At 38.6% G+C, this 12144-nt stretch overlaps 1 protein-coding gene across 3 annotated transcripts in view; it reads left to right on the top strand.

The window, feature by feature from the left end:
* The window catches only part of CSGALNACT1 (chondroitin sulfate N-acetylgalactosaminyltransferase 1), a 352092-nt gene that overhangs the window by 16503 nt on the left and 323445 nt on the right, over window positions 1–12144 (top strand). The window contains exons 1-2 of one of the 3 annotated variants that reach the window (XM_058441982.1): window positions 2914–2967; window positions 8326–8364. The exons of 1 other annotated variant lie outside the window; for it this stretch is intronic. The gene's annotated coding sequence lies outside the window, so the exon portion shown is untranslated. Of the gene's footprint in view, window positions 1–2913; window positions 2968–8255; window positions 8365–12144 lie in introns of those variants that run through there. One more of the 3 variants, XM_058441981.1, reaches the window with a different exon arrangement.

The following is a 12144-nucleotide window of genomic DNA, read 5'->3' on the forward strand; positions in this document are numbered from 1 at the left end:
CCTGGTCATATTTCCTTCCTACCTCCCACTCCCTCACCCCAGGGGTAACTGCTTTTCCAAATATTGTTAACTGTTTCCTTGCTTTTCTTTTGAGCTTTACCAGAAATGTGCATCCACAAATAATTTGTTTTTGTTCCAGTTCAACAGGCTGTTGAATGGCAAAATTTGACTAACCCTTCAAGATACATTATATAGCAGTTACTAAAATTAGGTGCAAGAAAGACCCCAATGGAGGTTTTCAAATGAAATGTCCAAACACCAGGATCAAGCTCTTGAAAATCCTTCTCATTCTGAAGATACAGTGAAACGCTGGTACTGGATGTGTGAGGGGCTTTATTTGAAGAAGGCTCTGCCGTGCTCCCGTCACTGTCCTTTTGTCCTGGAGGAAGGGTTGTGAGGGTGCTACCCCCACCCCAAGCCTGGAGAGAGCAGCTGCTTTGAGGCTGCCTGGACAGCAGGCTCTGTGTCCCCTGGGACTGGGAGTGTGGCAGGCTGTCATGTGACTCGGGTGAGACACTTTGGTGGCAGAGTGAAGGGGGGCAGCTGGGATAGGGCCTCCCCGCAGCCAAGCATGTTGGAGAGATTTGTGTGTGCTTCCTGTGGAGCAGATGTGGCCCAGGCGGGATGGAGAGCCAGCCTGGAACAATTTGGCCTCTGCCCAGGAGGCACAGGCAGCAGACAGCTTGCGGAGTGAATTTTAGGGGCTGCAGGGGTAGGCTTGGGGGCAGTACAAACAGAAGACTTAAATGCATCATCCACATCACAGGGATTTTGGTTAAAGGGGCCCAGCAGGGAGCCCCTGGAAAACCTACAAAAGTACCCATAAGAAAGAGAGAACCTTGGTTTAAGTATCTGCTGGTCTACAGGATGTGAAGCCATTTGCACTAGTGAGGATTAAGTTTGCCTGCATATAAATGAAAGAACAATGGTAACACAAAATAGGAGTTTACTTTTTTCTTACATAGAATAAGTCAAGAAGTAGGCAATTCGGGAATGGGGTGGTAGTTCCACACAGTTATTAGGAACAAGTCTTCTACTTCACTGCTCCTACTTCCTAGGAATAGATTCCTTGTGCTCATGGCGCAAGACAGCTGCTAAAGCTCCAGCCATCACATCACTTTCCAGGCATAGAAGGAAAGGAAGGGCAGAGGAACAGTCTGCCCCCTCCTATTTAAGGAGACTTTTAGGATGCTCCACCTAACATTTTTGCTTATTATCCAGTGTTCACTTATGTGGTCATGCCTAGCTCTAAGAGAAGCTAGGAAATACAAACTTATTGCTGTGATTCTTTTTGTAAAGAGGAAGGGGATATAGTGACGCAGCCAGCATTTTCATGGCTGTGGCAGTCATGTGGTCTTTCTTCTTCATATGTTTCAAATCCAGAGAGAAGAGTAACAGCAGCTGAAAAGTGGGTAGAAAAAAGAGAAGAAGCCTATAGGCTACCTGTACAGATCCTAGCTGGGGGATGCAGCAGGAAGTCTTACTGTTTGTTTGATCTTCTTTAGAGTCAGTGTCATACATTGACCTGAACTTTCTATTATCTGAATCACAATTATGTTTTGTGACTTAAAGTAATTTTAGGACTTTCTGTTACCTGCAAGTGGCCAGAAAATTATAGAGCCTACTAGATTTTTCCTTGAGTAGCATGATATAAGCATACCCCCTAAATATCTATATATTTCAACTTGATAAGGTCTTTATTGTACATAACCACCATGCTGTTTTCATACCTAAAAATTATCATTCTTTAAAAATTACTGAATACCCAGACCATGTTTAAATGGTCCTTATCTCAAAAAGTATCTCTTTTTGTTTGAATAATGTTGTATAGGAGGGCCCCACATTGAATTTGATTGCTTAGTCTCTGAAGTCTCTTGTAATTGAAAGTCCTCTTCCTGGTATCGTCATTTACTTGTTTTGTGTCTTCTTTATTTTCTATAAACGTTGCTTATATCTAGAGGTTTAATTAAGTGGAGGTTCATTTTTTTCACACAACAATAATTTGTAGTTTATATGAATAATTATTTTTGCTTCAATCGGTGCACATCGTCTTATGGTTCTGCTTTTAGTGATGCGTGGCCAGCCCTTAACTTTAAAACTTCCTTATCTTTTTATCTTGTGTATTTGTGTCTTAAAATTTTTTTAAAATATACATAATATAAAATTCATTATTTTAACCATTTTTAGGTGAACACTTCAGCGGCATTAAGTGCATTCACGTTGTTATGCAACCATCACAAATGTTCATCTCCTGAACTTTTTTCGTCTCTCCAAACTGAAACTCATACCTATTTAACTATAATTCCTCATTCCTTCATCCTCCAACCCCTGACAACCACCATTCTACCTTCTGTCTCTATAAATTTGGCCAATTTAAGAACTTCATATACATGGAATCATATAGTGAGTTGTTCTTTTGTGACTGGTTTATTTCACTTACTGTAATGTCTTCAAGGTTCATCCATGTTGTAACATGTGTCAGAATTTTATTTCTTTTTAAAGCAGAACAATATTCTACTCTTTGTCTTGCTTTCTTATTTCCCCATTAGAAAAAAAATGTTTTTCTTTATGGAGATGAGATCCTGCTCTGTCACTCAGGAGTACAGTAGTGTGATCATTTCTCACTGCAGCCTTGAACTCTTGGGCTCAAGTGATCCTCCTGCCTCAGCCTCTCGAGTAGCTGAGAATTACAGGTGCAAACCATGGTGCCTGGCTACCTCATTTTTTATTTTTGCAAAATACACATAACAAAATTTACCATCTTAACCATTTTTAAGTGTACAGTTCATTGGTAATAAATACATTCATTTTATGCAACTATCACCACTGCCCATCTCCAGAACTCTTTTAATATTGTCAAACTGAAACTCTATATCCATTAAACAATTAACTGTCTGTTTATCCATCTCCTAGCTCCTGGCATTCTACTTTCTGTCTTTATGATTTTGAGTACTCTAAGTACCTCATGTAAGTAGAATCATAATATTTTGTGTATCCTTTTATTTTGATATGAAAATAGCATTTAGCTGGATTTAGAGCTATCTATGTGATGAACTCAGTCTTTAAGTGAGAGCCTTAGTACATTTACATTTAATGTGATTACTGCTACTTATCTTATGTGCCTTATTTATTCTACTTCTTTTATGTTTCATTTTCTCTCCTTCTTTTCCTTCCTTTGAATTGAGTGCTTTTTTTTTTCTTTTTCCAATTTTTTTCTTCTACTGGTTTGGAAGTTACACATTCTACTATTTTTCCAGTTGTTCTCTTAGAAATTTTTCCATATGTGTCTAACTTAACAAAGTCTAAAATTAACCACTAATCAATATATTTATGTTTCTTTTTCCTAAAAGAAAGTATTAGAAAACTGTGATCCCCACCTGTTTAGTATTTTTGCCTTATCTATCTTATAAATTGACAAATTAGATATTATTATTGCTATTGTACTAAATGGTGAGCATTCATTTGGGTTTAACCACATTTATGTATTTTTTTCCCAGTCACAGTTTCTTCTTGCCTCTTAGACTCTTTCTGGGAGATATATACTTCCTGAAATACATTATTTAGAAGTTCTTTTAGTAAGGGCCTGTCGGAAGTAAACTCTCCTAGTTTTATTTATCTGACAGTAACTTCGTTTTATTCTAAGTTTTCAAAGATAGTTTCATTAGGTATAAAATTCTAGGTTGGAAGTTATTAACTTTCAGTACTTAAAATATAGTATTTAACAGGCTTTCGAGAAGTCAGTTTTAAATTGAATTGATATTTATAGAAACGTGCCTTTTTTATGTGGCTGCTTTAAGTGTCTTTGTTTTTCCTATTTCTACTCTCTCCTTTCTGCTTTTATTTTTAATGTGGTGAGTGATGATTTTTTTTTAATCCTGTTCAGAGTTTTGTGAGCTTCCTGAACTCAAGGATAATTGTCTTTCATCAATCTTGGAAAATTCTCAGCCATTATTTCTTTGAAAATAACCTCTTTCCCCAATGTTGCTAGTGTTTCCTCCTGGAACTCTAGTTAGATGTGCTGTAGAGTTCCTCTCCGTTCGTTAATCTCATTCATATTTCTGTCTTTTTTCTCCCTCTGTGCTGTTTGCTGGATAATTTTTTCAACTCTATTTTCTGTTTTACAAATTCTCTTTTTAACCATGTCCAATACAATATGTAGACCATCTATTCGGTTTCTAATGTCAACGTACAGACATACTGTGCATGAGAACTGTTCAGTTAATGGCTTTTTGAAAAGTAGTGCCACTCTTTGAATGATTCTTGTTTTTTTTTTGTTTGTTTTTTTTTTTTTGGTTTTGGGACCTAAGGACTTTCTCAGTCCCAAGCACATGAGATAAAACCCTATAGGAAGTGATATTTAGACATTAGAAATTCAGGAAAATACATAGTCAGCAGTTTGTGACAGACTATCCTATAGAAACTTTTTCTGTAAAGGGCCAGATAATAAATAAATATTTTAGGCTATTGTGGGCCATTCAGTGTAAGTTACAACTACTCAAGTCTGTCATCATAGGAAAAAAGCAGCCATAGACAACATGTAAATGAATGAGCACAGCTATATTCTAATAAAACTTTATTTATAAAAACAAGTGGGCTCTAGTTTTCTGACCCCTGCTAAGGAAATTTGAATTCTGCTTTGTGTTTGGATGAATTAAAACATTTGCTGTGCACACATTGCAAACAAAAGAGAAGACGAGGTGGCTATTGTACATCTCTTTAGCTTGTTATGATTGCACTATTTCCATAAGTTTTGAAGCATTTTTGTCTTAAATGTGTTTTCCTGTGTTGCAATATTATTTTTACCTGCAGATTGAATGTGAAATACCCATAAACTTACCAAATGTTGAAAATTGATAAAACACATTGATAAAATTGATTGTATAAAAAGAAGAAAAAAGCCTTTATGTACTTTGTATTTTTTCTATACTATATACTTATTCACTTTCAAATTGTTTTTAGGATTTGAATTTGTTTTTATTGTTCAATTGACATATTATTCTACCTGTCAAGGTTGTCTGGATGTCTTCCATGGAGATGGAATGTATTATAATTTTTCTCCATTAAAGTTATTGGAACTATTTTTATATTTAACAATTTTTCATGTAAAGTTGTTAAATAAGGGTCAGATCTTCTGTCTTTCAATACATAAAGTTTTATCTTTTTAAGTCTATCTGATAGTTCTTGATAGTCTCTTTGTCTTTTGCCATACACTTAAAGATAAAACATTTTTATGGTTTTTATTTGATAATTCCAATATCTACAATTTTTGTGCATGTAATTTTGCAGCATGGTTTTTTTTCCTGTTACTTGCTCATGACTGCTTTCCCCCCTGAGAGTTTTGTGGTATTTTGATTTGAGCTTCTGGTCACTGGAATGTTATCTGTGGGAATGTTAATGTGAGAATTTTTTGAGGCCTATATTTAAAGTGTGTTTGTTCAGAGAGGACTTACATTTATTTCTTGGAAGTATCTGGGAGTACTATCATTCCAAAGTGTTTCAAAATGAAATCTTTGGTATGGAAATTTTGGGGCCCCAGAGTGCCAAATTTCAGCCCATACATGTGTGAAGGAGGCCTTATAGTTAGGCATTCTCAGGGCACCTCTTTTTCATTTTTCACCCAGAGCCAATGCTGAGATGGGCAAGCATCTCCACTTGCTTTCTTGGATCATATTTTTCTAATTTACCTCCTAAGGCTGCTGCATTTTGGGGGTTCTCAGTTCTGTGCATGGGATCTCCTCTGGCAACCTCTGGCCCCAGCATATGCCCCCGACATTGCCCCTTGTCCCTTCTAAGTGGCTCACTAAGATTGATTTCCTGGCTAGCAAGAGCAAACCTGATCTTTCTTATCTCTTTGGATCCATGCTTTCCTATTATTTCAGGGCTCTGACAGTTTTCTTTGTTTACCCATCATCTCAACCATGCTGAATTCGGATATACATTTATAATATGTATGTATATTTATAATATACATACACACATATATACATACACACATATATGTATATATTATGTGCGTGTTTTGACATTCAGTAACTTTAGGTGTTTTGTACAGCTTTTCTTCAGCTATCTAGTCTGCCATATTACTGGCAATGGAAGTCTGTGTTTTCTTCTTCCTCAGATTTTTCTGTGACCTCTCAGACATTCAGCCAAGAGTCAACACTAATAGAAGAAGGGAAAAGTACTTCAGAATTCTTCTTCTCTTTCTTGTGTTAAAAGAAAAACTTCAGACAAATTAAATTTAGTGGAGTTTATTTGTGCAAAGAACGATTCATGAACCAGGCAGCACCTTGAAGTAGTAGAGGTTCAGAGAACTCAGCCCAGCAATGTGTACAGGCAATATTTATGGACAGAGAAAGAAAGTATAGGCACACCTTGATCAGTCATGGCTGGGAATTTGCCTTATTTGGGCACAGTATGATGAGACATTTACCTTATGATCTGATTCATTGGCAGCCTGTGATTGGCTGAAGCTTGGCTGCTGTGATTGGCTGAGACTCAGCTATTTGTTACAAGAATATTCTCTTAAGTTAGGTGGCAGTTTGCTGTGTAAGGATGCAAAGTATTGAAGCAGCTTTAGGCCAATTTCATCTAGTTTAACACTTGGTACAAGGTGTAGATTTCAGGTTGTGCGCAAGAGGCTGATACTTTGAAACTTTTTATCTCTGATTCACATACCTTGATTCTGAGATGGAAGTGATATGGGGAGTGGCCATTCAGGTTCTGTTATAATTCCCAGAGCCTGGCACTAGCCTGGTCCCTCTCCATCCCTTGATTGAGGAGCCTCAGCGTTCATTGTTGGGGGTGAACAGATAGCCCTGGCTCCCTGGTGTGCCATGAAGCAGCTGGGTACACTTTTTAGAGTGCATTCTGGCCTCCTCTATGGCTTGGGCTTGCACTCCTGGGCTTGGGCATGAATTCTAAGCTGGAGATAAGCTGTTCCTTCCTTTTCAGTATTCAGAGATGGCAGCAGAGGTTCCCTTCTGGCTACTTTCAGGTACATTAAGGAAAAAAAAATGGTCCTTAATGACAACAAACAAAGCTCATGTGAGCAGAAGCAAAATGTAGAATTCTCACCTTAGGTAGTCTCCCTTGGGAAAGGTCAGTGCACATGTAGATGTCTTTCAGGCAAACAGAAAAGCATGCATAATTTAGCACAGGCATTCTTCTAGCAGCAGAAGGACATAGACCACTCGGCACACAGAGTGCATTGTGCATTGCCTTTGTTACCCTCTGATTAAAATTCTGTCTTAGCAGTTGTGGAGGAGGTGAGCGATAATCCATATTGGCGTAAAAGTTCATATGTCACACAGCTGCTGGCTCCTAACTCAGAAAGTTTGAGACAATGGTGTTGATTTGGTAGTTATCCTGCATAGGGAATTGATTTATTCTTAGTAATAGAAAATATAGGTTTTTGAAGTACTCAATAACGGAATCTCTTTTATGCTTAAGTAGAATTCCACATTAACAATTGGTGGAGTGTGGGCCTTGGCTGTGATCTTGCAATGTGAACATACCACAAGGAGCACGTTCCAAATTGACAAGAGTGCTTTATAAAATGTGAACTTGGAATATAGGGATGGGATTTTATTCTTATTTAACTCATATTTCTGAGATACCTTCCATATAAAGCACTGCTATGTAAAACAAAAGAGACAGAAAACAATGTTTTGTTACATTGATACTGATTGTTCTTTTCACTTCTGTCCAGAAGTTCTACTCTTTATCATATTAGTTATTAATCCTCAGAAATCCTCTTTCAGCACTATACCATTTCTAATATAACAGGGTAAAGGGATGAGTTAATAGTATAATCATTTGAAATTGTAAGTACTCCATTTTTCACCATTTATATTTTATTCCCTTTGTATTGCAAAATAAATTTGAGATATTTACATGTTCTACTTTTAAAAAGAACAAATCAAGAACAACATATCCAGTATCATCATAGTTACAAAATAGATAAATTAGAAAATTATTTGCATTCTAAAAAACAGCAACAACAATTAAACTTCCCTTTGTAGGATGCAGCAATGCAAAGTAACACAGAGGGTGATTCATATGGCAAGGGAATGGATTTTGAAATGACGTAATTTATAAAGATCCATATATGTAACTTTTCTGCAACTTGATCTATTGCCTAAAGTGTCTGTGAATACTTCTCACTTCTCTGTATATTGTTTTAACTCATAAACCATGATGCTGTTTTCCTGTTTATTCTTTTAAGACATACTCATAGAGCCACTACTATGTGCCAGGTGCCGTGCTGGCGATATGGGGTGAAAGTCCCACGAAGACACATATGACTGCTTTTTATTCTCCTTTCAGGATCAGGGAAGACAATATCAAGTGAAAGGTCAACTATCGGTGAGTCAGAATTTCATGTTCTTGTTTTCAGGAGATGGTCCTTGAACACAGCGACTGATTCTGGTGCATATTTTATGGCAGCTGATAAATAAAGTTAACCACAGTAGACATTGATTGATTTTAATGGGATGTATTTTGTTGTAGAAATACTGTTAAAAAAAACTCTTTAACTTCTGCCTGTGAGGAAGTTAAAAATAATGTTTTTGAGGACAGATTTTTCTTGTTAGTTAATGTTCATCAAAGACAGCAGGAGAAACACAACCGTTATGCTAGTTTATTTGAAAACGTGCCATTTTAAGCACACTAATTTCTAGAAAAAAGGGAGAACTGATTAAAGCTAGATTGATTCAGATTGCAACTTTAGCTTACGTTACCTAATTCTCTTAACTTGGAAGATTTAGAATTGATTGTAAGAAAGCGTTTGGCCAATGACACATTTTTAGAAATGGTCTTGTTTTCTGTGTGCTATCAACTCATTATGGAGATCAAAGCTCTAATGCCATACATAATTGAAATGCCAAAGACAGAGTTGCAGCACAGCCTGACAGCTTGGTTATTATTTGACTCAATATTTTAATTTATTTTCTAAATTATTAACCATGGCAACAGTTTAAAAGAGTTCTCAATATACAATTATAGAGGATGCTGATGAGTAAGTATCTGCTGTTTCTTGATCAAGAATTAGAGCCTGAGATGGAATTATTTTTTACTGTGGTAAAATATACATAGTGCGACTATTTTAAAGTGTACAGTTTGGTGGCATTAAGTACATTCACATGGTTGTGCAACCATCTTCTATCCACAGATCTCTTTCAGGAGCTTATTTGTATTGCGGTTGTTTGGAGGTGTTGTGTTCGAGATGGAGTTGCATTATGGAAAAGTGGCATCAGTTTCTCAGGTGTTAGTTTGTAAGATGACATGTCAGGAAACAGCCATTTTTTTTAAATTTATTTGAGGTGGAGTCTCCCTCTCATCCAGGCTAGAATGCAGCGGTGTAATCTCGGCTCACTGCAACCTCCACCTCCCGGGTTCCAGGGAGTCTCATGCTTTAGCCTCCCAAGTAGCTGGGATTACAGGCATGGGCAACCACGCCTGCCTAATTTTTGTATTTTTAGTAGAGACACAGTTTTATTATGTTGGCCAAGCTGGCCTCGAACTCCTGACCTTATGCGATCTGCCTGCCTCAGTCTCCCAAAGTGCTTGGATTACAGGCATGGGACACTGCGGCCGGCCAAGGAGCTTATTTTTATTGCTGGTTGTTTGGAGGTGCAGTGTTTGAGTGAGCCTAATGGAGTTGCATTATGAAAAAGCGGCATCACAAGTTTCTCATGTTTTAGGTTGTAAGATGATGTGTCAGGAAACAGCCATCTTTAGAAGCTGTTTAGGCTCATGATTCCCTTTCTTTCAGGGAGCCTCGCACCCCCTAATTCCAGTGGAGATCCCTGTCCAGGTTAATTCTCCATTCCCTGACGCTTCAAGGAGTTCCCCACCTCTCCTCCCAGAGCGTTTGCCAGCTGTCCTCGTGGCATGAAGAATGCAGGAGGACACATTCTGTTCTGCCCAAGCTTGGGGCAGGGAGAGTTGGTTTCAGCTCTGGCCAGTGGGCATTGGAGTCTGGTTTGCAAGATGATTAGAGTGATAGAATACAAGAGAGCTATTTCAGTGTTACTGACAAATACCAGGGACTTATTAAAGGACATTCTACTCTAAGAACACAGTGAGAGGGAGGATTGGGGCCATTTCGCTCCTACCCAGGAGCCAGGCAACTCCATCACTGGATGGACCTGGGAGGGGCGGCTGTCACCTGGGAGGTGGGCGTCACCCCTGTAGCTCTGCACACAAGGACAGACAGCAGGCAGCTAAGAGTGATGGCCTAGTTATTCCTTCCGGTGGGTTCATCTTATATACTTTTTTGCTTATCATTAAGTCCATTTTTCTTTATTGGAAAAAGTCCATTCAGAATAGCAGGCACTTAAACATCATAATTCCAACCTCAGCATGGGCATAATACCAGTTTAACAATACAGAACATTTTTAGTCCCCTAGCACAGGCAATTTCTTTATTAGCAGCTTGACTAGGAGTCCTGCAGCGTGCGAATTCTGTTAGCGGCTGCATTTTCAAATCCCACCTCAGCCAGCCAGGGAGCTACATGTCCTATTCCCCAGGTGTTGTTCTATTTTGGTCTTCGTGATCTCTTGGTTGCTTCCGAGCATTCTGATCTAGGAACGGTGACATTGAGTGTAAAGAAGGGAGTGTGATGGCTTTTAATGTGATTTTGACTTTGCGTTTCTCAAGGAATGAGCTTTCTGCTTTTCTGTGACTCGGGCAGATGAGAGTCGTGATTATAGATTGGGGATCTTGAAACATTGCATGGGCACGATTAGTAAGATTGTAAAGGTCTCTAGTCTGGTGGGCTCCACTGGCACCCTTTGTCTGAGATCGCTCTCTCTGAACACGGAATGGCAGGTGACATCAGCACCCTACTTCTGCTGGTGGGCTGATTTCTCCTGCTGAGAGCTGAAGGTGCTGGGGAAATGAAAAACGATGCTTCCTCACAAAAAGGTGACAGTTCCCCAGTAAAGGAGGATGGGAACTTTTTCATGGGACCCCGTTCAACTCTTCCTTCTAACTGCTGTGGAGCCCAGGAATCCCCCAGGTGCAAGGTCATATGGGACCACCCTTTTCTGTGTGGTCAAAGCAGAGGATAAAGGAGGGGGAAGCGTATTCTTGTGGCATTCATAGCATGTTCTCCATGTCTTCTGTGGCAGATTATTCCTGGGCCAGGAACTGCAGGAGAAAAACAATGTTAGATCAAAATGAAATGAATTAAAGCGTTTCAGTTGGCCTTGGTGAAGTCCTAGGCTCTCTAAGTTAAAAGGAACCGATATCTATTCTAACTAGCCCTCTTATCCTTGAAGCCTCTCTACAGCATCCCAGGTTGTTCGGTCTGTGTTTGAATACTCCTGGGACAACAAACTCACTACTTCACAAGGCAGGCCATTCTGCATCTGTATGGCTCAATTTGGATGTGTTTTACAGCTTCTACCCATTGCTCTTAAATTCTGCCCTTAGAGGAATGAGGAACCGTGCATAGGAATGGTTGCTAGTTTGCATATGAGCACTGTCTGCAAATATACATGCAATCACTTAACAAGCAAGCAAGCAAACAAACAAATGAATAAGCAAATATTAGAGTGAGCTGAGAGTTCTTCTTAACTCCATTATCTAATTCCTTTGGTTTAATATGCTCAGAGACTTCTGAGTGTATGTATTAATTTTCAGAAGACATGACTTTCTTTCCTTACATCAATGGTACATTTCAGTCCTCACTTAGTTGTATCTAGTAGGTCACGTTTAACTGGTTTATATTGTTAAGGACTTATCCATGGAATATTTTGTGAGAGGAAATACTAGGAAATTTGTGATAATTTCCCTGGGGAAATACATCAGCTTAAAAAACAGTAGGAACCTTTGAAAATTTTCTCTTAGTAAACTTGTTTAGTAACATACTTGTAACCCATAGCTCCTTAGCAATCAGCCTGCCTGCTTGAAGGACAATTTTCTTTTAATTTCACCTTCTCAAAGGCCCCATGCCAAAGTTAGGTGAGTGAAGCCTTTTGGGGGTTAAGGAAAGGGTTACCATTTTTTTCCACAGTGCAGTCATACACACCTAAAAATGTTCCAGAATTTTTGGTAGAAATTGTAAGAAAGTATTAAAACTCGAGAAATGAATTAACAAGCCACCTTTTTATGCAGAGGCAGCGTGCCTCTGCGTTGAA

This window comes from Hylobates moloch, unplaced genomic scaffold (assembly GCF_009828535.3).
Source record: "Hylobates moloch isolate HMO894 unplaced genomic scaffold, HMol_V3 SCAFFOLD_8, whole genome shotgun sequence".
Classification (NCBI taxonomy): domain Eukaryota; kingdom Metazoa; phylum Chordata; class Mammalia; order Primates; family Hylobatidae; genus Hylobates; species Hylobates moloch.